This window comes from Lolium rigidum, chromosome 5, assembly GCF_022539505.1.
Source record: "Lolium rigidum isolate FL_2022 chromosome 5, APGP_CSIRO_Lrig_0.1, whole genome shotgun sequence".
Taxonomy (NCBI): Eukaryota; Viridiplantae; Streptophyta; class Magnoliopsida; order Poales; family Poaceae; genus Lolium; species Lolium rigidum.
In genome coordinates this window covers 57,614,083-57,639,794 of record NC_061512.1, presented here as the reverse complement: position 1 = coordinate 57,639,794, position 25,712 = coordinate 57,614,083, and the positions used below count along the sequence as shown (strand labels likewise).

The following is a 25,712-nucleotide window of genomic DNA, read 5'->3' as shown; positions in this document are numbered from 1 at the left end:
GCACGGTTATGAACGTATTTCTTTAAGACTCCCATGAATATCTCAAAGGGGAACATGTTGTGTAGAAACACAGGACCGAGAACGCCAATCTCTTCGACCAGGTGAACAAGGAGATGCGTCATAATATTGAAGAAGGATGGTGGGAACACCAACTCGAAGCTGACTAGACATTGCACCACATCCTCCTATAAATTTTGTAGAGTTAGTGGATTGATCACATTCTGAGAAATTGCATTGAGGAACGCACATAGCTTCACAATGGGTACTCGAACATTTTCTGGCATAATCCCCCTCAATGCAACCGGAAGTAATTGTGTCATAATCACGTGGCAGTCATGAGACTTTAGGTTTTGAAACTTTTTCTCTGACATGTTTATTATTCCCTTTATATTCGACGAGAAGCCAAATGGGACCTTGATGCTACTCAGGACTTCAAAAAAGATCTCCTTCTCTTCTTTGGTAAGAGCGTAGCTGGCAGTACCATAATACTTCTCAGGATTCAAGTTGTTTCCTTCGTGGATACATTGCTGGTCCTACCGTGAATCCGATGTATTTTTTGTCTTCCCATACACGCCCAAGAAGTTTAGCAGGTTCACGCAAACATTTTTCGTCACGTGTATCACGTCGATTGCAGAGTGAACCTCTGGGATTTTCCAGTAGGGTAGCTCCCAGAATATAGACATCTTCTTCCACATGGGTACATGTCCGTCAACATCATGCGGAACAGATTGTCCGCCAGGACCCTTTCCAAATATCACTTTTAAATCATTGACCGTATCATATATAACATCCTGAGTAGGGCGGGTAGGTTTCGTTCGGTTATCTGCCGCACCTCTGAAATGCTTTCCTCTCTTTCTTACGTGATGTTGTTTTGGAAGAAATCGACGATGCCCCAGGTACACATTCTTGTTTCCCAAATATATACTGTCAGTCTCACCTAAACAGTGTGTGCATGCATTGTATCCCTTGTTTGACTGTCCTGAAATTTTACTAAGAGCAGGCCAATCATTGATGATTACAAACAACAACGCTCATAGGTTAAATTCCTTTTGTTCGTGCTCATCCCACACAGGTACACCTTCTTCACACCACAACTGTAAAAGTTCTTCAACCAATGGCCTCGGGTACACATCAATGTCGTTGCCGGGTTGCCTCGGGCCTTGGATGAGCACTGGCATCATAATGAATTTCCGCTTCATGCACAACCAAGGAGGAAGGTTATAGATACATAGAGTCACTGGCCAGGTGCTATGACTGGAGCTCTTCTCCCCGAAAGGATTAAAGCCATATGTACTTAGACCAAATCTTAAGTTCCTTGCATCATCTGAAAGTGACTTGAACTCTCTGTCAATTTCCTCCATTGTGACCTATCAGCGGGGTGTCTCAGTGATACGTCTCCAACATATCTATAATTTCTGATGTTCCATGCTTGTTTTATGACAATACCGACATGTTTTGTTCACACTTTATGTCATTATTATGCGTTTTCCGGAACTAACCTATTGACGAGATGCCGAAAGGCCGATTGCTGTTTTCTGCTGTTTTTGGTTCCAGAAAGGCTGTTCGGGCAATATTCTCGGAATTGGACAAAATCAACGCCAAACCTCCTATTTTTCCCGGAAGGCTCCAGAACACCGAAGAAGAGTCGGAGAGGGGCCAGGGGGCCACCAAACCATAAGGCGGCGCGGGCCAGACCCTGGCCGCGCCGGCCTAGGGTGAGGCCACCCTGTCAGCCCTCCTGTGCCGCCTCTTCGCCTATATAACCCCTTTCGACCTAAAAACGCAGTACCTCTTGACGAAACTCCAGAAAGACTCCAGGGGCGCCGCCACATCGCGAAACTCCAATTCGGGGGACAGAAGTCTCTGTTCCGGCACCCTGCCGGGACGGGGAATTGCCCCCGGAGTCATCTCCACCGCCGTCTCCACCGCCATCTTCACCGCCGTCGCTGTCTCCATGATGAGGAGGGAGTAATTCACCCCCGGGGCTGAGGGCTCCGCTGTAGCTATGTGGTTCATCTCTCTCTTTATGTGATCTAGTTGAATATCATCTATGTGCTACTCTAGTGATGTTATTAAAGTAGTTTATTCCTCCTGCTCGGTGTAATGGTGACAGTGTGTGCATCCGTGTTAGTACTTGGCGTAGGCTATGATTATGATCTCTTGTAGATTGTGAAGTTAACTATTGCTATGATGGTATTGATGTGATCTATTCCTCCTACATAGTGTGAAGGTGACAGTGTGCATGCTGTGTTAGTACTTGGTTTAGTTGTGTTGATCTGTCATGCACTCTAAGGTTATTTAAATATGAACATTGAATATTGTGGAGCTTGTTAACTCCGGCATTGAGGGTTCTTGTAATCATACACAGTTAGTGGTGTTCATCATCCAACAAGAGGGTGTAGAGTATGCATTTATCTATTCTGTTATGTGATCAAAGTTGAGAGTGTCCACTAGTGAAAGTCTATTCCCTAGGCCTTGTTCCTAAATACTGCTATCGCTGCTTGTTTACTCGTTTTATTGCGTTACTACTGCTACCATATTACCACCATCAACTACACGCCAGACAAGCTATTTTCTGGCGCCGTTACTACTGCTCATATTCATTCATACCACCTGTATTTCACTATCTCTTCGCCGAACTAGTGCACCTATTAGGTGTGTTGGGGACACAAGAGACTTCTTGCCTTGTGGTTGCAGGGTTGCATGAGAGGGATATCTTTGACCTCTTCCTCCCTGAGTTCGATAAACCTTGGGTGATCCACTTAAGGGAAACTTGCTGCTGTTCTACAAACCTCTGCTCTTGGAGGCCCAACACTGTCTACAAGAATAGAAGCTCCCGTAGACATCAAGCTATTTTCTCGGCGCCGTTGCCGGGAGGAAAGGTAAAAGGTACTCACACTCCGGATCTCGGCTACTAAGCTATTTTCGCCGTTGTAAGTACTCGAAGCTATTTCCTTTAGATCCTGCAATTGCATCTTTTCGTTTCTTGTTTACACTAGTAAGGCATAATGGAATACAACTATGAGCTTTTTAATTTATTTCCTAAGTTAAGACATGAATTGTGTGATGCGAAAATTAAAGAACCTATGGAGCCTCAATTGCATGCTAGTAGCAATTTTATTAGTATGAACACAATCACTCGCTAATGCTATGGATAAGTCTAAGCTTGGGGAAGCTAGTTTCGTGATCTTTTTAGCTTCCCATCCTTAGGGGAGAAAATTTGTTCGATAATGCTTTATCTCCCATATGCGATAACTATAATGATGCTTGTGATATTTTAAATCCACCTACTGCAAGTACTCCTTTCAAGATACCCATGAAAATTATTGAACGTGTTATTGATAACCGCTATGAAGGGGATGGAACTGTCCATCCCGGAGATCATTTACTGTTTTTGCATGAATTATGCGGGTTATTCAAGTGTGCAGGTATCTCTATGGATGAAGTGAGGAAGAAGCTATTCTCTTTTTCGCTGTCTGGTAAAGCGGCGCATTGGTATAAATTGTTGAAGAATAGTCATTCTCTTGGTTGGGAGGAAATTGTACCTCTCTTTTATTCTAAATTTTATCCTCCTCATGAAGTGCATATTGATAGGAATTACATTTATAACTTTTATCCTCGTGATAGAGAGAGTATTTCTCAAGCGTGGGGGAGATTGAAGTCACTAATGCTCAAATGTCCCATTCATGAGCTCCCCCATAATGTTATTGTTAACAATTTTTATGCGAGGCTTTCAGGACAACACAAGGACTATCTGGATGCCTGTTCGGAGGGATCTTTCACAAGCAAGGAGGTTGAAGCTAGGTGGGATCTTCTTGATCGGATTGAGGAGAATGCTTGAAGGATGGGAGAACAACAAAGGTGAAGAGTCAGGTATAAATTATGATTATGAATGCATTGAAGCTTTTATGGATACTGATAAATTTCGAGATATGAGTGCTACTTATGGTCTTGACTCTCAAGTTGCTGCAAATCTTTATAAAGCCTTTGCTTCTCATTTTTAATTTCCTAAAAAGAATTTTGATAAGTATCATGAACCTTTTAAAGAGGCTTGCATGAAGGATGAAATTGTTGTTAATGATTGCAATAAGCATGCTCAAACTCCTAAGAATGCTATTTCCTATAAGCATGTTAATTTTTGTGGAATGCATAGACCTTGTGGAATTAATCAAATCAAAGATGAATATTGTATCCATCATGCTAATGAAAAAACTAGAAAGTGGTTTAGGGCTCTAGATGATCTTGGTAAAAAAGTTTGTGCCCTCTATCCTTTTATTTGTGAAGTTTGCCATGAAGTGGGTCATTTTAATTTTCAATGCCCGTCCAATGATAATTTGAACCTAATGAGTGCTGCAAATTTGTATTGTGATGATGAAATTACTCCTAATCAGCATGATGAACTTACTTTATTTTTGGGGTGTGAAGAACTGTCGAGAAAAATCTCTTTGTTACATATGAGTGATCTAGATATTGATGATGTCCTGCATGGGTGTTTTTCTTATTGCATTGATAATAGCCATACAAATACTTACATACAAAATATTTTAGAAGATGACACCTTGCCAAAATATGATAGGACCGTTGTGTGTTTTCAACTAATTAATGAAAAGGAGGGATCCTCCCAAGTTTCTTCTATTGTTTCTGAAAGTAAATCAGGTTATGCGGACAAGCCACCCTTCAAGCCTCTTCCTCCTAAAGAAGGGAACGAGGAGAAGGAAGAGAAGAAGAAGAAGAAGAAGAAGAAGAAGGGAACGAAGAAGAAGAAGAAGAAGAAGAAGAAGGAGAATAAAAAGAAAGAGGTAACGGCGTATCCCCGCGTGAATGAGATAAAGCTAGGTAACCGTAAGTATGTTGCTCCTAATGATTATTGTGATAATGAATCTGAATACGATGATCTTCCTATGCCCTTTACATACATTAGCGATCATGATTTGAATGAGCACACTACTTTTGATATTACAAATCTCTGGGAAACTAATTCTGAAAATGATGATAATAATTGCCATAGTGTCAGTGCTATCCATGCTTCCTCCCATAATGATATAGAAAGCTCTAAGCTTGGGGAAGAGGTGTTTGAAAATCCTTTTGCTACTGATCATTATGTGTTTGATACATCTCCTTCTAATAATAATGATGGTATGGACACAGATAAACCAACTGTGAAAGATAACTATTCTATTTCTTATGATGACACTTTGCCTCCGACCTTTGATGATTATTATAAAGAATGCTATGATATAGGTTATAACTATCCTTATGAAACTTGTCATAGTTATGATTGGATTACCAAAAACAATTCCCTTAGTATACAACTTGTTTACCATGTTCAAATTCTTGATAACTAGCATGGTGGCCCTCGCAAATGCGAGGGTATCATCTTAAAATTGTTATCCATAAGTGCAGTATCAACATCTATATTGTAGGTAATTTGTTTGCGTTCATCGTGTTCTTAGATACCAATTGCATAACTGAACTAAAGTAAACTACAAAAGCCTGCAACAATATAGAAAGTCAAACCAGCATTGATCGATTGTGGCGGAGTACTACTGAGCCCATGCAGAATTCGTTGCTTCAACGTTGAGGACACGAAAGATTGCACAACGGCAGATGAATCCGGCTAAAAACCTACAAATAAACTGAACCCGGTCAGTGCAGGGAGCCTTATGGGGTGAAACACATCAGAAGACAGTAAAAGTTTACTGATAGGTTGTATCAATGTGTAAGCCTTTCAGTTCTATGGTCACATCCATGAGCATATGCTAGGCCGGCAAAACCAATCCGGTTATAAACCTTGGAAAAATATTTAATTGAATCATTGTAGACATGGGGGGGGGGGGAGGGAGTAATACATGAAATAAAATCATTCGTCCCTTTATGTTCAGCACCGTTGGTTTGCTGCATCCGAGAAATGCAGCAATAAAGATTAATAATTACAATGGATGACTCCCTCCATGGATAGTATTGTTACTTTTCTTAGCTAGCAAGAATTGTGTACATGCATAAATTATCTTGCCTTCGATTTATTTGCATGAGGGGGTGTAAGATAACGTAGTGATTTTGATGTATGCTCTATCAAAAGTAAAGAAAAATGGTCATTAAATATCCTTACTTGGATGCTGTGGGACATTATAGAACTGGATATATGCTAAATATTTGGAACCAAAAAATACAAAAATAAATAAGTTGAGATATTTAACTTCTTCAGACGAAATGAAATTATATGGCTGAATGGAGCAGCACATATACTATTTGTCAAAGCACCACGTTGAAGTAAATCTATAAGAATTGCAGGAAGACCAGCTTTGCCTGAAGCATATAGAAACATAATTCGCGTTAAAGAGCGATTGACCTAAAATACATTGTACCATCAGTTTTTATTTGTGCTCTAGAAAAATAGATCAACTGAAAACGCACAAAAGAAATAGTACTCCCTCCGGTTTTGCATAATTTTTCAGAAAATATATCTATCTAGATATGTTTTAGTGCATAGATACATTCATATTTGAGCAATTGTTTTAAATTAGAGGGAGTATTTATACTTTAAATCGGCCGTTTGATTTGATTGGTAACTTAATTTTTTTCCCATATGCATTCCTGGATAGGACGCCGTGCCTCTAGTCCATACGGCTGTTTGGTGCGCTCTATACAAATGCTTGATTTCAGATACATAGACAATTGCTGCTTTAATTTTGCACGATAAAATTTCTATTCAAATATCATCATGCATGTCAGATGATCACATACCTCAGCTTTAAGACGCACGTATATATATCGTGGCCAGTTCGAGGGGACTTTGGCAGAACCTCGTGATCTCGTCGACGTACGTGGCGGCATGTCATGAGGAACGACACGTTCGGCAATGCGATAATCTGCATGTCCTTGTTTGTGAAGCGTATCAGATGATGTCCCGATGGCCATGGAGACTTCGATCCGAAATTCGTGTGTGGTTGATGGGCAACTGGCCGTATCATCGACGCAGGTTTTTGCCGTTCCGTGCGAGTCCCGGATCCAATCTGATCTCAGCTGCTACAGCGACGCCTGATGCCATCTCGTAGTTAGTTATTGGTGGGCAGCTGCTGGCCAGCAAGAAGATAGTTGAAGAACAGATCTGGAGCAATGATGACACAAATTCATAAGCATAGCTGTTGATGGAAGTGACCTCCGAACAGCCGGAAAGAAACGGCGGCGCTGCGTCCTGCCAAGGGAGTAGTACATGGCTGCAACAATCGCTCACGATTCTTTGCATTCATTGCAAGCTCAGCGGCCGCGTCCTATGACCAAGGAAGTAGTATGGCTGCAGCGATTGCTCACGATTTCTGGATACCTAAATTGTGGATTCATTGCAACCAGTTTTTGGCGTTAAATAGGAGATTGAAAGAGTCCCGTATGGTACAGATTAGCCTGCGGCGCTGCGCCGACCGGTCGGGCTGCTCGTCCAACGAAATCATCTTAACCGCTGAAAAATCTTGTTTTTTTTTTGAAAATCAATCTTTACCGTTGGTTGTTTGTTGTTTTAATAATATAATAGAAGATAATCTTGCTCCAATCTATATCTATACCTAATAATAAAGAAAATAAGGTTTCTTGCGGTCCAACATTTTTTTGGACAGATTTGCCCTCCCACCAAAATATAAATACAAAAACGGTTGTTAATAATAAAGAAAAAAAACGGTTCGATACAAGGACGGTTTGATACAGGGAGGTGTCCGTCCAGCTCTAGCGCGCGCGATCGCCGCTTGCCGCACCGATACAAACTTTGGTCGGAAACCGTTCCACAAGGATACGTTGATACGTTGGAGCTTGGAAGGAAGAAAAGGAGAAAGGGATGATTGAATCCCGTATGCCGTACGTCGTCCACGCAGGGCGGGCAGCGCGCCTCCGACCAGAGTATGAACCGAACACGGACCAAACCAGTAGCCAGGGCCTGCCCTGCATTATATGTACGTGCTCTTCCGTTCCTGAGTCAAGCCGGAAACGCCAACACGGCGAGGACGACTGGCCAGCTTTCCGAGATGTCAGGCACGCGAGCTAGCGCGGTGACGCCGGAAACTCCAGCACGGCGAGGACGACTAGGGAGCCTACAAAGATGCTAGGCACGCGAAGCTACAGCGCGGTCACGCTGCAAAACTCAGCTCAGCGAGGACGACCGGCCAACTGCCATGGAGCACCAGCGACACGCCGCCATCATGCCGATGGCTCGGCAAATACCCTTGACCAGATTCATGTTTTCGTGATCGGCGGCAGGAACCATCTGACTTTCCAGCCGTCGTATGCACTACCGGCATCCTTCTGAGCTCATCGATGGCGTGCACGACGAGGACGACTAGCGAGCCTACAAAGATGCTAGGCACGCGAGGCTACAGCGCGGTCACGCCGCAAAACTCAGCCCAGCGAGGACGACAAGCCAAGTGCCATGGAGCACCAGCGACACGCCGCCATCATGCCGATGGCTCGCAGATACCCTTGACCAGATTCATGTTTCCGTGATCGGCGGCAGGAACCATCTGACTTTCTAGCCGCCGTATGCACCACCGGCATCCTTCTGAGCTCATCGATGGCGGTTGGGAGTAGATAGGTAGCTAGGAGAGTGATTGGGATCACAGCTGACTACTGCAGAAGATTTATCTGGTGGAGCGAGCCTAGAGGCGCTGTAGCGCGGCGTTTGGTCGATGGGCGTGGGCGGCTCTGCTTCCCATGGGCCATGGCTGGATGGTGGTCTACGCTCAGTGCCATGCGGTTCGATTTCAATGGGCGACTGCTCTGGATCTGTTATCTTAAGCGATCGCCTCGCATGTGGCCGGCGAGGGAGCCGCGGTTCAGAGACGTTTTGCATCCTATTGATACGTTGGATCCAGGCCGGCTGATGCCCAGGCCGCCGGATACCCTCGGTAATAAGCAGTGAAACCTGGCCTGATTGCTTGACGCACGCCTTCTAACGGCCGAGTCTCCATCCCGCGCGTCGCACTGTAGCAAATCAATATGGTCGTTGACTTTGACACATAAATATTTTTATTACCTACAAAATATTCGCCCGTAGCAAAGCACGGGCAAATGTCCTAGTTACTATTAATGAGAATAACTCTTCTTATGCCAAATTTAATGATCCTTCTATGCATATGAACCATGATAAGAATGTTTTAAGTGATGGGTATATTGTGGATTTCATCAATGATGCTACTGAAAGTTATTATGAGAGAGGGAAATATGGTTATATGAATCTTAATAATATTAAGTTTCCCCTCTTTATGTTGAGAATCTTGAAGTCACTCGTATTTTATCCTCTTATGCTTGTCACTTTGTTCTTCATGAATCCATTTATGTACAAGATGCCTCTTCATAGGAATCATGTTAGACTTAAATGTGTTTTGAATTTGCCTCTTGATGCTCTCTTTTGCTTCAAATACTATTTCTTGCGAGTGCATCATTAAAACTGCTGAGCCCATCTTAACGGCTATAAAGAAAGAACTTCTTGGGAGATAACCCATGTGTTATTTTGCTACAGTACTTTGTTTTATATTTGTGTCTTGGAATTTGTTTACTACTGTAGCAACCTCTCCTTATCTTAGTTTTGTGTTTTGTTGTGCCAAGTAAAGTCGTTGATAGAAAGGTTGATACTAGATTTGGATTACTGCGCAGAAACAGATTTCTTTGCTGTCACGAATCTGGGCAAAATTATCTGTAGGTAACTCAGAAAATTATGCCAATTTACGTGAGTGATCCTCAGATATGTACGCAACTTTCATTCAATTTGAGCATTTTCATTTGAGCAAGTCCGGTGCCCTTTTAAAATTCGTCTTTACGGACTGTTCTGTTTTGACAGATTCTGCCTTTTATTTCGCATTGCTTCTTTTGCTATGTGGGATGGATTTCCTTGTTCCATTGACTTCCAGTAGCTTTGGGAAATGTCCAGAAGTGTTAAGAATGATTGTGTCACCTCTGAACATGTGAGTTTTTGATTATGCACTAACCCTCTAATGAGTTTGTTTCGAGTTTGGTGTGAAGGAAGTTTTCAAGGGTCAAGAGAGGAGGATGATATACTATGATCAAGGAGAGTGAAAGCTCTAAGCTTGGGGATGCCCCGGTGGTTCATCCCTGCATATTTCAAGAAGACTCAAGCATCTAAGCTTGGGGATGCCCAAGGCATCCCCTTCTTCATCGACAAATTATCAGGTTCCTTCTCTTGAAACTATATTTTTATTCGGTCACATCTTATGTACTTTACTTGGAGCGTCTGTATGTTTCTTGTTTTTGTTTTTGTATGAATAAATACATGCTTGTGTGGGAGAGAGACACGCTCCGCTGGTTCATATGAACACATGTGTTCTTAGCTTTTAATGTTCATGGCGAAGGTTGAAACTGCTTCGTTAATTGTTATATGGTTGGAAACGGGAAATGCTACATGTAGTAATTGATAAAATGCCTTGGATAATTTGATACTTGGCAATTGTTGTGCTCATGTTTAAGCTCTTACATCGTATACTTTGCACCCATTAATGAAGAAATACATAGAGCCTGCTAAAATTTGGTTTGCATAACTGGTCTCTCTAAGGTCTAGATAATTTCTAGTATTGAGTTTTGAACAACAAGGAAGACGGTGTAGAGTCTTATAATGTTTACAATATGTCTTTTATGTGAGTTTTGCTGCACCGGTTCATCCTTGTGTTTGTTTCAAATAACCTTGCTAGCCTAAACCTTGTATCGAGAGGGAATACTTCTCATGCATCCAAAATCCTTTTGCCAACCACTATGCCATTTGTGTCCACCATACCTACCTACTACATGGTATTTCTCCGCCATTCCAAAGTAAATTGCTTGAGTGCTACCTTTAAATAATTCAAAATTTATCACCTCTTATTTGTGTCAATGTTTTATAGCTCATGAGGAAGTATGTGGTGTTTTATCTTTCGATCTTGTCATTTACTTTTGACAGACTTTCACAATGGACTAGTGGCACATCCGCTTATTCAATAATTTTGCAAAAAGAGCTGGCAATGGGGTTCCCAGCCCCAATTAATTAACTTTCATTAATAATTCTCTTCACATGTTTTGCTCGATTCATCGGTAAGCAACTTAATTTTGCAAATAGACACTCCTCCATGGTATGTGAATGTTGGAAGGCACCCGAGGATTCGGTTAGCCATGGCTTGTGTAAGCAAAAGGTTGGGAGGAGTGTCATCCATAAATAAAGAAAAACTAAACTAAAGTACATGTGTAAACAAAAGAGAAGAGGGATGATCTACCTTGCTGGTAGAGATAACGTCCTTCATGGGAGCCGCTCTTGAAAGTCTGGTTGATGAGGTAGTTAGAGTGCCTACTACCATTCGTTGACAACAACAAACACCTCTCAAAATTTTACGTTTATGCTCTCTTTATGTTTTCAAAATAAAAGCTCTAGCACAAATATAGCAATCGATGCTTTCCTCTTTGAAGGACCATTCTTTTACTTTTATGTTGAGTCAGTTCACCTATTTCTCTCCACCTCAAGAAGCAAACACTTGTGTGAACTGTGCATTGATTCCTACATATTTGCATATTGCACTTGTTATATTACTCTATGTTGACAATTATCCATGAGATATACATGTTACAAGTTGAAAGCAACCGCTGAAACTTAATCTTCCTTTTGTTGCTTCAATACCTTTACTTTGATTTATTGCTTTATGAGTTAACTCTTATGCAAGACTTATTGATGCTTGTCTTTAAGTGCTATTCATGAAAAGTCTTTGCTTTATGATTCAGTTGTTTACTCATGTCATTACCATTGTTTTGATCGCTGCATTCATTACATATGTTTACAATAGTATGATCAAGGTTATGATGGCATGTCACTCCAGAAATTATCTGTATTATCGTTTACCTGCTCGGGACGAGCAGGAACTAAGCTTGGGGATGCTGATACGTCTCCAACGTATCTATAATTTCTGATGTTCCATGCTTGTTTTATGACAATACCGACATGTTTTGTTCACACTTTATGTCATTATTATGCGTTTTCCGGAACTAACCTATTGACGAGATGCCGAAAGGCCGCTTGCTGTTTTCTGCTGTTTTTGGTTCCGTAAAGGCTGTTCGGGCAATATTCTCGGAATTGGACGAAATCAACGCCAAACCTCCTATTTTTCCCGGAAGGCTCCAGAACACCGAAGAAGAGTCGGAGAGGGGCCAGGGGCCACCACACCATAAGGCGGCGCGGGCCAGACCCTGGCCGCGCCGGCCTAGGGTGAGGCCACCCTGTCAGCCCTCCTGCGCCGCCTCTTCGCCTATATAACCCCTTTCGACCTAAAAACGCAGTACCTCTTGACGAAACTCCAGAAAGACTCCAGGGGCGCCGCCACATCGCGAAACTCCAATTCGGCGGACAGAAGTCTCTGTTCCGGCACCCTGCCGGGACGGGGGAATTGCCCCCGGAGTCATCTCCACCGCCGTCTCCACCGCCATCTTCACCGTTGTCGCTGTCTCCATGATGAGGAGGGAGTAATTCACCCCCGGGGCTGAGGGCTCCGCTGTAGCTATGTGGTTCATCTCTCTCTTTATGTGATCTAGTTGAATATCATCTATGTGGTACTCTAGTGATGTTATTAAAGTAGTTTATTCCTCCTGCACGGTGTAATGGTGACAGTGTGTGCATCCGTGTTAGTACTTGGCGTAGGCTATGATTATGATCTCTTGTAGATTGTGAAGTTAACTATTGCTATGATGGTATTGATGTGATCTATTCCTCCTACATAGTGTGAAGGTGACAGTGTGCATGATGTGTTAGTACTTGGTTTAGTTGTGTTGATCTGTCATGCACTCTAAGGTTATTTAAATATGAACATTGAATATTGTGGATCTTGTTAACTCCGGCATTGAGGGTTCTTGTAATCCTACACAGTTAGTGGTGTTCATCATCCAACAAGAGGGTGTAGAGTATGCATTTATCTATTCTGTTATGTGATCAAAGTTGAGAGTGTCCGCTAGTGAAAGTCTATTCCCTAGGCCTTGTTCCTAAATACTGCTATCGCTGCTTGTTTACTGTTTTATTGCGTTACTACTGCTACCATATTACCACCATCAACTACACGGCAGCAAGCTATTTTCTGGCGCCGTTACTACTGCTCATATTCATTCATACCACCTGTATTTCACTATCTCTTCGCCGAACTAGTGCACCTATTAGGTGTGTTGGGGACACAAGAGACTTCTTGCCTTGTGGTTGCAGGGTTGCATGAGAGGGATATCTTTGACCTCTTCCTCCCTGAGTTCGGTAAACCTTGGGTGATCCACTTAAGGGAAACTTGCTGCTGTGTTTACAAACCTCTGCTCTTGGAGGCCCAACACTGTCTACAAGAATAGAAGCTCCCGTAGACATCACTCAGCATCACATCTTTCTTACGGTCCTCCTTGTGCCATCGCAACAACTTGGCATGCTCTTTGTTTTGGAACAAACGTATGAACCGTGGTATTATAGGAGCATACCACATCACCTTCGCAGGACCCTCTTCCCGGGGGTGGACTCGCCCTCAACATCGCCAGGGTCATCTCGCCTGATCTGATACCTCAATTCACCACATACCGGGCATGCATTCAAATTCTCGTACTCCTCGCGGTAGAGGATGCAGTCATTGATGCATGCATGTATCTTCTGCACATCTAATCCTAGAGGGAAGACAACCTTTTTTTCTTCGTACGTATTAGAGGGCAATACGTTCTCCCCTGGAAGCATCTTTTTTATTATTTTCAGCAACTTTTCAAATCCCTTGTCAAAAGTATCATTCCCTGCCTTCCATTGCAGCAATTCCAGTGTGGTACCCAGCTTTTTGTGGCCATCTTCACAATTTGGGTACAACAGTTTGTTGTGATCCTCTAACATTTTCTCCAACTTCAACCTCTCCTTTTTACTTCCGCAGTTTATATTCGCATCAAGAATGGCCCGACCCAAATCGTCATCGGGCTCATAAAAAATGGGCTCATAAAAACTGGGCTCTTCTTCAGCTTCGTCGTCCCCCATTCTACTATCACCGTCTTCAGTGAACATAGGATAGTTCTCACTATCCTCTTCTTCTTTGTTGTCTTTCATTATAACCCCTCTTTCTCCGTGCTTGGTCCAACAATTATAGTCGGGCATGAAACAGTTCTCAAGAAGGTGGACGTGAAGGGTCTTTGAGGTAGAGTAATCCTTCGTATTCTTACATGAACTACATAGACAATAAATGAAAACATTCGATCGCCTGTTTGCCTCAGCCACGTTGAGAAAATAATGCATGCCAGTAATGAAGTCGGGATGGCATCGGTCACCGTACATCCATTGTCGATTCATCTGCATTATATAAGTATATCAAAAATTATTAATTACACAACATCATGGATATATGAGTGACCAACTTAATTAATATTCAAGTTCATCAAATAAAACTATGTTTTTTATAAAAAAGAAGAGGCTCATCGAGGTGGTGCCGGCTAGGGGACGATGCTTGTGATCGACGATGGTGAGGACGGGGACGATACTAAAACCTACAAACCATACTTTAATTTGAGCTCAAATTGCATATAAAAAGAATGAAATCCCTAACTTAGGCATTTCATCGAACACCTTGCTAGCACTAGAAAAATAATACGAGTTAAACTACCAAAGAAATGAGCTAAATTAGGAACGTCGGAAGAAAGGATGATATTGCTAACCCTTGGATAGATGGGTGCCGTCAATATTGATAAAATGGTTGAGAAAAATGGAGACTTGTTGGAGTGTCAGAGGTGCAAAATATTTGGAAATGTGAGAGGAGAAGGAGAAGGAAAAATGAGATGCAAGGATCGAGCTGAAGAAATAGGGCAGGAACCCTTTAGTACCGGTTCTTTAGATGAACCGGTACTAAAGGTGTAGCTCTGGCCCACCTCCGCCTTAAAATTGGACGGAATTCCTTTCGTACCGGTTCGTAACACGAATCGGTACAAAAGGCTCTCAATGAACCGGTATTGATGTTTCTCAGCCGCCTGGGCAAAGCAACTGGTACTAATGCACCCTTTAGTACTGGTTCGTAAGGGAACCGGTACTAAAGGCTTAGACGGATGTCCATTTTTCTACTAGTGTAAAGGCCCTAACGCACCGAGACTGAAGCCATGTTTTCCACTAGTGTGATGCAAATTATCTCCCGTGAAAGAGGATTTTGTTTGGATTGTATTTTCTAGTTCTTTTGACAATATATTTTCTGTTTTTCTTAGTGACGTACCACTATAAGGCGTTCTGAAGGACTATCTGTTGGAAAACGCCCATGATCGACCAGTCGCGGGCTTCTTTCCTCCGCCCACCTGAACAAGCTCACACCGCTGGCCCCTTTTCCATGCAACTAGCTAGAATGATCTTATTTTGCTTTTTTTTTGAAACATGGTATATATATGCACACGCTTATAAATATGTATATACACTCACCCATACAAGCACATACGCGTACACCCTATCCTGATGAGCATCTTTGAGAGACTAGATCATGAAATAGACTAATCCAACAGGTATTGATATTGATGAAGCCACCACTAACACCGCGTGATCGGCAGGAATATCGCCTTCCACCGAAAAAATATCTTCCCCTTTTACAAGACACCAAAGCCTAAAGTATGTGGTTTGAGCCCTGGTCAGCTAAGGGTACCTCTATTATCCTAGCTATCCAATCACATGTTCATTCTCTTCTCACCTTGCAGCGTGCGCTTTTCAATTTTTCTCACATGTGTCACTAGTCGAAAAACGCCCATCTATACCGGTTCCAGAGGGCCATTTGCACCGGTTTCGCAACCGGTATAAAACATCCGGTGCGAAAGGCCCCCACCCTTTCGTACCGGTTCCTTACGAACCGGTGTTAATGGGCCTCCACGTGGGCACCCAGGAGAGCGCACGGCGAGGGAGCTTTGGTACCGGTTTGTATTACAAACCGGTACCAAATGTTGGTTACCGCGGCAGGAAATATGCATGAATCTCTGCCGCGGCAGAGAATTCAGGGTTTAGGGTTTTTGCAGGGGTTTAGGGGTATCGGAGCGTTTCATATCGCGTCGATGCACCGGAAACGCGTTTGGATTTACGTAGTACATGAAGATCAAGGTGATGCATATCAAGTTGGTGCATATAATATAACACACATGTAATTGCATAAGTAGTACTCTCCGATGCATATCAAGTCGATGCACGAGAATTAAGTAGTACATGCATGAAGATCGATCTATTACACATGTACCATAGTGGTACACTCCGAGCCAAACTATATATACACACAAAGCAATCGAGGAGCTGGAGAAGATCTTTATGCATAGTGGTACTCTCCGGATGGTGTTATGACTTCCCGAAGGAAAAATCCCGCCAATTCCTCGCCGATTGCTTTGAAACGCTCCTCGATTGTGATCTTCTCCCGCTTTCTTCTCAACTGTAAAAGAATAAGATACAAATGAATACATGAGCTATGTGTGTGTGTATATATATGTATATATCAAATCACAAATCAAACAATTATTACTGAAACTCATCACAACTTATGGTAAGAAAATAAATTTGTGAATATTGTTTTCGTACCTCTTTATTTCTTTCATTATTCGCTCTCTCGCTGACAATTCTGTGGATGTACTCACAAACGTAGTATCCACATAGATCAGTCCCCGTTGGTTGTTTCGCGCATTTCTGTACAAGAATATAATTCAGTCAAACAATAATGAAGTATGATAAAGGTGTGTGGACCTAGGTAGTACTACTTACTTTGTTCGCACGCCATGTCACCTTCGGTGGCCATTGAAAGGACTGATCTTCCTTGATGAAAGTTTCCCATACGCTGCCTGACAAAAGAAAATGCACAAAAGAGATATCAATCAGTTGATATCAGGAAACTAACAAAAAAATCGATAAGAATTTGAATTACGTTTTGAGCATAAGAAAACAAGACTTGTATAGTATAGGCTCTTGGGTTAGTGAGTCAAAGACTTCAACTTCTCCTTCCTACATTTTAATGACGATAAGAATAAAGTGAAACCTGCGCACGTTTAAATATGTAGTGTCATATATATAAGTCATCAGTTAATATTTTAACATATGGTGAGCAAAATAGAATGTGTTATAAGAGAATAACACTCACTGGAAGTTGTAAGGCCAAAGTATTGTCTTTTTGTCACGTTGTCGCTTCAAAAACCTTAGCAAAGTCTCCGGTGTATCCCTGTTATAGAGGGGTTCTTCTATGGTCCTGACATGCATTGTGTTCGGGTCAATGAACCCAATGTCCGTGATTTCATCCCTTTTGCATTCGAGCATCTTCGATCTGCATAACATAGCGCACAAAAGATTATAATTTGCAGATAATCAAGGAGCTGAGCTAAAGACTTCTCAAATTATATAAATAAATCACTTACAGACAATAGCAACTGATGATAGATTTTTCGAGGGCCCGAAGATTGTATAACTGGAAAAGCTCGGAGAAGTCAACGCTCACAGAGTATTCTTGGAAGTAGTGATCTTCCTTAACTCGCACCATGATAGTCTCCATCACTCCCTTTGTGGCAACACCGTACCACGTATGCAAGTTACGCATACTTGTTGCTAGCTACCTGAGATTCTCGACCAAATCTTTCCCTTGAACATATTGATATACTACCTTAGCCATGGCGTAATCGGTTGAGATTGGTCGAGAACTTTGAACGGCCTTATCTTCAAACACCTTGAGAGGGGGGACCGATTTAACGGGTTGTTGTCCGAGCTGGTAGACTTGGTGTATCCCTTTTATCTCCTTGATACCCGAGCTGGTAGTGGGGTTTTTCGCCTCCATCATATCGTCATACGACCTTTCAATAGAACGCCTATAGTCAGATGGCGGCGATGGTTCAGGGTTATATAGATTCTCGACTGTACGATAAACCTTCACCAGATCTAGTGTCTTCTCAAAAGGTATCTCTAGCTCTTTTTTAGCAAAAAAGGCCCTCAGCTGGGACTCAACGGCTTCCTGGTTTTCCTCGGGAGTTTTTTCCCAAGGTAACTTCTCAATAGGTCGCAGTGGTTTCTCCTTTCTAGATCTCTTCTTAGGCGGCGTACCGTTCCACTTACCGGGCGCTGTCTTACGCGGAGGATCTCGAGGTGGTGGTCTCACGCTGGGGTCCCTCTCAGGTAGGTGTGCACTTTGCTGCTCATGTGGACTGCTACGAGGAGTCGGTGGCCTTTGCAGAAGGACGATGTGTTTCTTGGGCCATAGAGAGAAACCGTGCTTGACATCGACAAGTGTCTTCTCATCGTCACCTCTAGGAATATCAAGCTCCACTGTTTCAAAAGCCGGAACAACTTCATCCACCCCGACACAAACACAGCCAGGTGGAATGGGCATATGGTGGTGCGTTGCTCCATCTTCACTTGGGTAAACATAACCGACCGCCACCTTAACAGACGCGTTCCTGAATAACATATAGAGCTCGCAATCTGTCTTCTCCGTGATATAATCCACGGGGTAGCTTCCTCCACATCCGTCAAGATGCGTGGAACCCACACTGCTTCTTCGCTGAGATGGGGCGGCATCGGCTTGAGGATCCTGTAGGAACATCGGCTGATCAGGTGTCCTCTGAATTTTCTCAAGCGCCAACACCCTATTTATCAATTCCTTTAACGTGTCGGCGTCCTTCTTCTTCTTCCGCGAACGGCTTCTATAAGTGTCAGCGGACTCCGGGAATGCTTCCTTCATGGTGAGACCTGGGCGAGCTCTTACCCGTCCAACGTGTTCAGGATTCCCCAGAGCGAGTGTCAGCTCGTCATTCTCTCTATCGGGAATGTACTCTCCCTTTCGAACCTGGTGAATTGCAGCTACAAGCTTCGGTACGATTTCCTCAATCTTTTCCTTCCATTTTCCCTCCGCAATGATCAGCCCTGTCTTTGGGTCCAACCCTGCCCCATGGGCGAACAACCTGAACTTGGACCGTTCGGGCCAGTCCCATGTCTGTGGAGTGATTCCTGCAGCCATCAGTTCATTTTCATACGCTATCCACCTCGGAATGGCAGTCTTGTAGCCACCTGACCCCATATGATGCCAAATTGTCTTCTTTGAAGCATTTTTCTTATTTGTGACCGATCGGGACACAAAAGTAGACGATTGCTTATACCTCTTAAATTCTTGCCAGTGATCCTTTATCTTCACTAGATTATCATCGAATACTGGATCTTCATTCTTAAATTTGTCCCATAAATTTTTCTTCCAGGTCTGGAATTGTATGGCCATATTCTTGAGAGTCCATTCCTTGACTTTATTCTTCTGGCCTTCCGTCATGTCTTCCGGTAGGCTGAAGCGTGTCAGCAGAGTTTCCCAAAGAAACTTTTTCATCACGTTCGTTGACATAACTAGCTTCATTCTCCGCTTTCTTCGGCTTATGCCACTCTCGAATGCTGATCGGTACATGGTCCCTAACAAGAACTCCAGCTTGACTTGTAAATTTGGTGCAGTGCTCTTTGGGATGCACCGGTTCACAATTATCCTTAAATGCTGTGAGGGCTAACCTACCCTCGTCCTTTAGAATTCGCGTCGGGCCTCGTTTTGTTTTAACAGACTTGCTCGATGATCCAGAAGGCTAATAGAAAAATGATTCGTTAATAAGTGCAATACAAATAAATGAATGCATCTAGTGATGAACATAGCTTGATACATAAATATACACCTCGGCGGAGTTTGTTATGGACACTACGTTGTCTCTTCTAACTTGTTCGGACTCAAGTCCCTCGCCGAAATCATTCAGAAAGTCGGGGAACTCATAGTCGTCTCCATCAGGCCCATGGGCACTCTCAAATAACATTTTTTGCACCGCTTCTTCTTGATCCTCATGTCGGACGAAGGTGTCGTCCGCCATACCTCAATGTCACTACAAAATGAAGAAATCAATTATATTTCATTCATCACGTCATGAAGAAAGCAAAAAACCATAACCACGGACTAGCTCGGTCACGACCACGGACTCGGCACTACGGACTCGGTCACGGCCACGGACTCGGCACCGCCACGGACTCGGCACCGCCACGGCTCTTCTCTCTTTTTCTCGACCCTAAACCTAACACTCGACGCTCCTCCTCTCGCTCTTCCTTTTTTACTCACGCGCTCGCGCGCACATGAATTGTATGTCTCAATAGGTTATTCAGTGAGTATGTTTAATCATCATCTGGATAATTTGGATTCCATCCGGAAGAAACATTAAGAAAGGTTACATAACCCGAAAATTCATATCGAGTTTGATTGCAACAAAGCAAAATACGAAGAAAAAACAGAACTAGTGTTGTTCACTTGTTCAGTTGTTCTGAACCGAATTGCCATTCAGTTAGCAGACGCAGTTACCCGCCGAGCTCAGGCCGGCAAGTCGGCAATCCGATACGAGCTCGTCGGCGGGAACCTTCCCTGCCTATGGCAGATCGCAGCAATTAGAGCGAGCGCCAGACGGCGCCGGAACGGCTCGACCGCGGCCGACATCATGGCGGCGGCTACGCAGCCCGAGCAGCCGGACCTGGGCTGCCTGGTCGACGAGCTCTGTGCGTCGGGCCGCTCCGCCGAGGCGCACCACCACGCCGCGCTCCTCCTCTCCTCATCCTCCCCGTGGCGCCGCCTCGACGGACCCAGCACCAACGGCCTCCTCCGTGCCCGCACGCCCCTCCTCACGCTCCGCCTCCTCCAGGCCGCCCCGTTCGTGCCCTCCCTCCTCACGCGCATTTCGTCGAGCACCTGGAGCGCGTCCGGGAGGTGCTCCGCGCGGCAGGGTGGAAGACGACCACCCTGGACGCGTCGAGGTCGGCACCGCGGCGTGCGGCGGCGTGCGCGGCGAGAGGAGCGGCGTGCGGGAAAGGGGAAGGAGAAAGGGGAGGGATGGCGACGGCGGCCGGCGTGGAGAGGGAGGGAGGCTTACCCTGCCGGCGCGGGGAGCTGCTGCGCGCGGACAATGTCGACGGCGATGGCGTGGTGCGCCGTGGCGACGACGACGGACGGCGGCGACGGCGTGGTGTGCCTGCGGGAGGGAGGCGAGGGAGGGAGGCGGCGCCGTGCAACAGCGAGGCGGGCGGCGGCCGGAGCTTCATCTTCGCGCGCGTCGTTTGCGGGGAAATTGGGGAAATTTTTGGGGATTTCACCGCGTGGCCAAGTCAAATTGAGCCGAACCCCCCTTTGGCAGCGGCAAGGTAGTCAGAGTCGGGATTCGGAGTTGAGTCGATTTTCGTCGGGCTGAATCGAGTCGTAGTATCGAATCGTAGAATCTGGGATCCTACCATACGTACTCAGAGAAGATATTTTTATCAAGCACAATGTTTGTTTAATAGAATAATGGAGATAAAAATAATAATCCATAAAATTTCTAGCAATAATGTTCTAGTGTTAGATCATTTGAGGTTTGGTAGGTAAATAAAGGGTACCGAAGCAAGTGAAAAGGGCTTGAGATGTTTAAGTAGTAAGCCTTGGCTTAGCGGATGGGAAAAATAAAGAGTTAGTAGAATCAAAAAATCCATAAAAAGGATCGAGATTCTACATTATTGTAAAGGATTCTATGATTCGGATCGGGACTCAACATGGATTCTACCCGAATGGGATTCATAGTGGGATTTGGATCGATATGGTGATGTAAGATCGTCAAATCGTAGGATTCCGGTAGTTGGATCGGGATTTTGACTACCTTGGGCACCGGTTGGTGCCACCAACCGGTACGGAAGGCCTTTCGTACCGGTTGGTGCCACCAACCGGTGCCAAAGGCTTTTTTTTGTTTTTCTTTTTTCTTTTACTATTTTCTTTTCTTTTGCTGTTTCTTTTTCTTTTCTTTTTCTTTTCTGTTTATTTTTTCTTTTCTGTTTCTTTTCTTTTCTTTTCTTTTTTATTTCTTTTCTATTTATATTTTCTATTGCTTTTCTTTTTCTTTTATTTTCTATTTATTATTTTCTATTGCTTTTCTTTTTCTTTTATTTTCTATTTATTATTTTCTATTGCTTTTCTTTTTCTTTTCTTTTCTATTTATATTTTCTATTGCTTTTCTTTTTCTTTTCTTTTCTATTTATTATTTTCTATTGCTTTTCTTTTTCTTTTCTTTTCTATTTATATTTTCTATTGCTTTTCTTTTTCTTTTCTTTTCCACTTATATTTTCTATTGCTTTTCTTTTTCTTTTCTTTTCCTGTTTCTTTTTCTTTTATTTTCTATTTCTTTTCTATTTATTTTTTCTATTGCTTTTCTTTTCCTTTTCTTTTCTATTTATTTTCTATTTATATTTTCTATTGCTTTTCTTTTTCTTTTCTATTTCTTTTCTTTCCTTTTCTTTTCTATTTCTTTTCTTTACTCCCGCCACGACGCCGTCCGCGCGGGAAAGTTTCCCGCCACGACGCCGCGCGTTGGAGAAAAAAGGCGAGAAACAAAGGGCGGGAATAAAATTTTATTACGATTGAACTCGAATTAAAAGTACATAGCTCAACTGAAAATTAAAATACATGGCCAGATTTGACTGTTGGAGTCATTCAGTCATACTCGTGCCTAGCCCTATAGTAGTCGCCACTGTAGTCATCGTAGTCGCCGTCATCATCGTCGCTGGCATCGGGGTCGCGGTAGTCGAACCTCGGCGGGTGAGCACGCGTGGGCTGGGACTGAGGTTAGCGCAGGCGGGGGCCAAGGTAGGCCATGACTCCCTGGAGAGTCCGGCCGCGCCACCACAGCCGACGGCCGGCCTCGTTGAAGTTCGAAGGAGGCGGGCCGCCCTCCTCGTGCCTGGCAAGCGCTCTCTCACACCGATTGATGAAGAAGCTTTCCCAAGTCGGGCTGTAGTCGGGATGCCACTGGGGATTCCTCCGGTGCTCTGGCGTGAGCTCGAAGTACTAGTGGTTCGTGATGGCCATCTCGCGCGCCACACCTAGAGGGACTGGAGGGACTGGTACGCCTCCGACGCTTAGCAACCAGCCGGTCGGGACGTGGTAGCCCGGCGGGCAGGGGTAGTTCGAGGCGCAAAGCGCCTCCGCCTCCCGGGGGGTTAGAGATACGATGGAAGCCATGAGAGAGAATGATGAGGTTTGCAGATATGAGTCTAGATGTGATATGTAAATGGAGGCCAAGCCTACATATATATAGTGAAAAAATGGCGGGATGACGGAGGCGGGAACCTTTAGTACCGGCTGGTGGGTGCAACCGGTACTAAAGGTGGTTTTTTTGTCATGTAACAAAACTGTCGGTGGGATAAGGACGCGTGGGTAACCTTTAGTACCGGCTGGTGGGTGCAACCGGTACTAAAGCTGTCGGCAGGATAAGGACGCACTGCTCGATGAGATAAAGCACGTAGCGCACGACGCTGATACGTCCCAAACGTATCTATAATTTCTTATGCTTCATGCTACTTTTATGATGATACTCACATGTTTTATACACATTATATGTCGTTATTATGCATTTTCCGGCACTAACCTATTGACGAGATGCCGAAGAGCCAGTTGATGTTTTCTGCTGTTTTTGGTTTCAGAAATCCTAGTAAGGAAATATTCTCGGAATTGGACGAAATCAACGCCCAGGGGCCTATTTTTCCACGAAGCTTCCAGAAGTCCGAAGAGGAGACGAAGTGGGGCCACGAGGTGGCCACACAACAGGGCGGCGCGGCCCAGCCCCTGGCCGCGCGGCCCTAGCGTGTGGGTCCCTCGTGTGGCCCCCTGACCTGCCCTTCCGCCTACTTAAAGCCTCCGTCGCGAAACCCCCAGTACCGAGAGCCACGATATGGAAAACCTTCCAGAGATGCAGCCGCCGCCAATCCCATCTCGGGGGACTCAGGAGATCGCCTCCAGCACCCTGGCGGAGAGGGGAATCATCTCCCGGAGGACTCTTCATCGCCATGATCGCCTCCGGATCGATGTGTGAGTAGTTCACCCCTGGACCATGGGTCCATAGCAGTAGCTAGATGGTCGTCTTCTCCTAATTGTGCTATCATGCTCGATCTTGTGAGCTGTGAATCATGATCAAGATCGTTTCTTTGTAATCCTGCATGTTGTGTTTGTTGGGATCCGATGGATATTGAATACTATGTCAAGTTGATTATCAATCTATCATATATGAGTTGTTTATGTTCTTGCATGCTCTCCGTTGCTAGTAGAGGCTCTGGCCAAGTTGATACTCGTGACTACAAGAGGGAGTATTTATGCTCGATAGTGGGTTCATGCCTCCATTAAATCTGGGACAGTGACAGAAAGTTCTAAGGTTGTGGATGTCTTGTTGCCACTAGGGATAAAACATCGATGCTTTGTCTAAGGATATTTGTGTTGATTACATTACGCACCATACTTAATGCAATTGTTTGTTGCTTGCAACTTAATACCGGAAGGGGTTCGGATGATAACCTGAAAGTGGACTTTTTAGGCATAGATGCATGCTGGATGGCGGTCTATGCACTTTGTCGTAATGCCCTGATTAAATCTCATAGTACTCATCATGATATATGTATGTGCATTGTTATGCCTTCTTTATTTTTCAATTGCCCAACTGTAATTTGTTCACCCAACATGCTATTTATCTTATGGGAGAGACACCGCTAGTGAACTATGGACCCCGGTCTATTCTTTATATCTGAAATACAATCTACTTCAATACTTGTTCTTTACTGTTCTTCGCAAACAATCATCTTCCACACAATACGGTTAATCCTTTGTTCACAGCAAGCCGGTGAGATCGACAACCTCACTATTACGTTGGGGCAAAGTACTTTTGTTGTGTTGTGCAGGTTCCACGTTGGCGCCGGAATCCCTGGTGTTGCGCCGCACTATACTTCGCCGCCATCAACCTTCAACGTGCTTCTTGGCTCCTCCTGGTTCGATAAACCTTGGTTTCTTTCTGAGGGAAAACTTGCTACTGTCTGCATCACACCTTCCTCTTGGGGTTCCCAACGGACGTGTGTCAATTGCACGCATCAAGCTCTTTTTCTGGCGCCGTTGCTGGGGATCTGAAGAAAAGTTACACCACAGAGAATTGCCTCCCACGACAACATCTCTTTTTCTGGCGCCGTTGCCGGGGAGATCAAGACACGCTGCAAGGGGAGTCTCCACTTCCAATCTCTTTACTTTGTTTTTGTCTTGCTTTATTTTATTTACTACTTTGTTTGCTGCACTTAAACAAAACACAAAAAAATTAGTTGCTAGCTTTACTTTATTTACTGTCTTGCTCTCTATATCAAAAACACAAAAAAATTAGTTACTTGCTTTTACTTTATTTAGTTTGCTTTATTTACTACTGCTAAAATGAATACTCCTGAGAATACTAAGTTGTGTGACTTCACTAGTTAGGCTTAATGGAAAACAACAAAAATATTAGAGATCTTTATAGTATTTATCTTGAGTTAGGACATGAGGTGTTTGAAGAGAAAATTAAAAAACCTATGGAACTTTATATGCATGCTAATGGCAATGTTATAAGTATGAATGGCTTGAACATCATTGTTGCTAATGCTATGGAAAATTCTAAGCTTGGGGAAGTTGGTTTTGAGGAGCATGATATTTTTAGTCCCCCAAGCATTGAGGAGAAAATTAATTATGATTACAATATGCCTCCTATATATGATGATTATGGTGATGAGAATAATAATGATAGTTATCTTATTGAATTTGCTCCCACTACAATTAATAGTAATGATTATGCTTATGTGGAGAGTAATGATACTTTTATGCATGTGGATCATGATAAGAATGCTTTATGTGATAGCTATATTGTTGAGTTTGTTCATGATGCTACTGGGAAATTATTATGAGAGAGGAAAA

General features: G+C 43.7%; 1 pseudogene; it reads left to right on the top strand.

Annotated features, from left to right (window-relative positions):
* LOC124655999 overlaps positions 1–25,712 on the top strand; it is a 171,549-nt pseudogene that overhangs the window by 99,398 nt on the left and 46,439 nt on the right.